This window comes from Octopus bimaculoides, chromosome 4 (genome assembly GCF_001194135.2).
Source record: "Octopus bimaculoides isolate UCB-OBI-ISO-001 chromosome 4, ASM119413v2, whole genome shotgun sequence".
NCBI lineage: Eukaryota > Metazoa > Mollusca > Cephalopoda > Octopoda > Octopodidae > Octopus > Octopus bimaculoides.
In genome coordinates, this window is record NC_068984.1 from 108649913 (window position 1) to 108651786 (window position 1874).

Below are 1874 nucleotides of genomic sequence, written 5' to 3' on the forward strand. Positions count from 1 at the left end.
CTTTCTTTTCCTTGATGTGGTGCATTCGCTTGTGTACCTCAATTATCCTTGAGAGCTCATCTAGCAGAACACAAGCTCCTGCTAGTAGAGCCTCTAATTTCGGACAAGTCAAAAGAGAGAGGCCAAAGTACTACGGACCACTTCTTCCCAGAAGTAGAAAAAAATATTTGTATTGGGACCAACACCCCTACCTATACCCCACCCCCAAATAAAAAAAAAACTCAAAAAGACCAAAGTTACTGAAGTATCGATAACGATTCAAAACCAATAAAATCTGCAAGAGGGAGGCCTTCTTCCATGGAAATATTCGCGAAGCTGAAACAACAGGGATAGAAAATACAGCCCAGAGTAGAGAACAGTCGAGCAAAGTCCTCAACGGTCTATGCTCCATTTCGAGCGAAGGGCTTAAGTAAATATTTAGTAAGAATGATTTCAAATGTTGGCACGAGGCCAGCAATTTCGGGGCAGGAGTTAATCGATTACATCTACCCCAGTGTTCAACTGGTACTTATTTCATCGGCCCCGAAAGGATAAAAGGCAAAATCGACCTCGGCGGAATTTGAACTCAGAATGTAAAGGTACACAAAATGCTGCTTAGCATTTTGTCTGGTGTGCTAACAATTCTGGTAGCTCACCATCTTAATAATAATAATCCTTTCTACTATAGGTATAAGGCCTGAAATTTGCCGGGAGGGGCTAAGTCGATTATATCCTCAGCGAAATTTGAACCCGGAACGTAAAAACAAAAGAAATGTTGCTAAGCATTTCGCCCAGCGTGCAAAGGATTTTGCCAGTTCGCCGCCTGAATAGTTTGTAATAAAACATGTATATGTGTGAATATTGTTATGAAGTTTATTGGCGGACCTGGTCAGCTCTACGCATGATCACGCCTCTGGGACCATTAACTTGGATTGACCCAAGCCCCATCAAGCAAGAGCATGAAGCCAGAAGCCAAGAGGTCTATTGGTGCCAAATGAGTTTTCAAAACCAGTTAAATTATTAAAGTTCTTTTTTTTCTCCGTCTTTTTGTTTTGTATTATTAACCTAATTTGGGGTTCTTTTTCTTTTTTCTTTTTTTTTTTCAATCTCTGCTAATCTTTTATGTTTTACATTTTTCTTACTAGTTTCAGTCATTGGACTGCAGTCATGCTGAGGGCACCCCTTGAAGTGTTTAGTCGAATAAATTGACTTTAGCACTTATTTTTTAAAAATCTGGTACGTATTCTATCGTCTCTTTTGGTGAACTTCTAAGTTACGGAGGTGTAAACAAACACACACTGGTTTCAAGCAATGAGGGAACGGAGATGGGGGAGGACATAGACATAAAGGTACACACACACACACACACACAATACACGCACGTGCGCACGCACGCACACATACACGCATATATATGATATATACGACCTCAGAAGGAAAGAAGGCGAAGTTGACCTTTGCGGAATTTGAACTCAGAATGTAATGAGCCAGAATAAATGCTGCAAAGTATCTTTTCCGAGTTTTGAGGGAATAATACCAAAAGGCACTCTTAAGTACCGTACTCAAATATCAGGAAGCCTAAAAGTTTCAGAACTACGAAAAATTATTCTCATGGATACATCACTCATTTTAAAGAAAAAAAAAATCACCCACTTCAGCTCGAGGACACCTGAATCTTTTAAGCTCTTTCAAAATGACAGGCGTGGCTTCCCAAGCACATGGTTCCAGGTTCAGTCCCACTGCGTGGCACCTTGAGAATGTTCCTTCTACTATAGTTTCGGGCCGACCAAAGCCTTAAGAGTGGATTTGGCGGACGGAAACTGAAAGAAACCCGTTGTGCGTATCTATCTATCTATCTATCTATCTATCTATCTATCTATCTATCTATCTATCTA

The 1874-nt window shown here is 40.4% G+C and overlaps 1 protein-coding gene across 1 annotated transcript in view; it reads right to left on the reverse strand.

Moving 5' to 3' along the window:
* LOC106876873 (uncharacterized) overlaps window positions 1-1874 on the reverse strand; it is a 45311-nt gene that overhangs the window by 34795 nt on the left and 8642 nt on the right. The window lies entirely within an intron of this gene.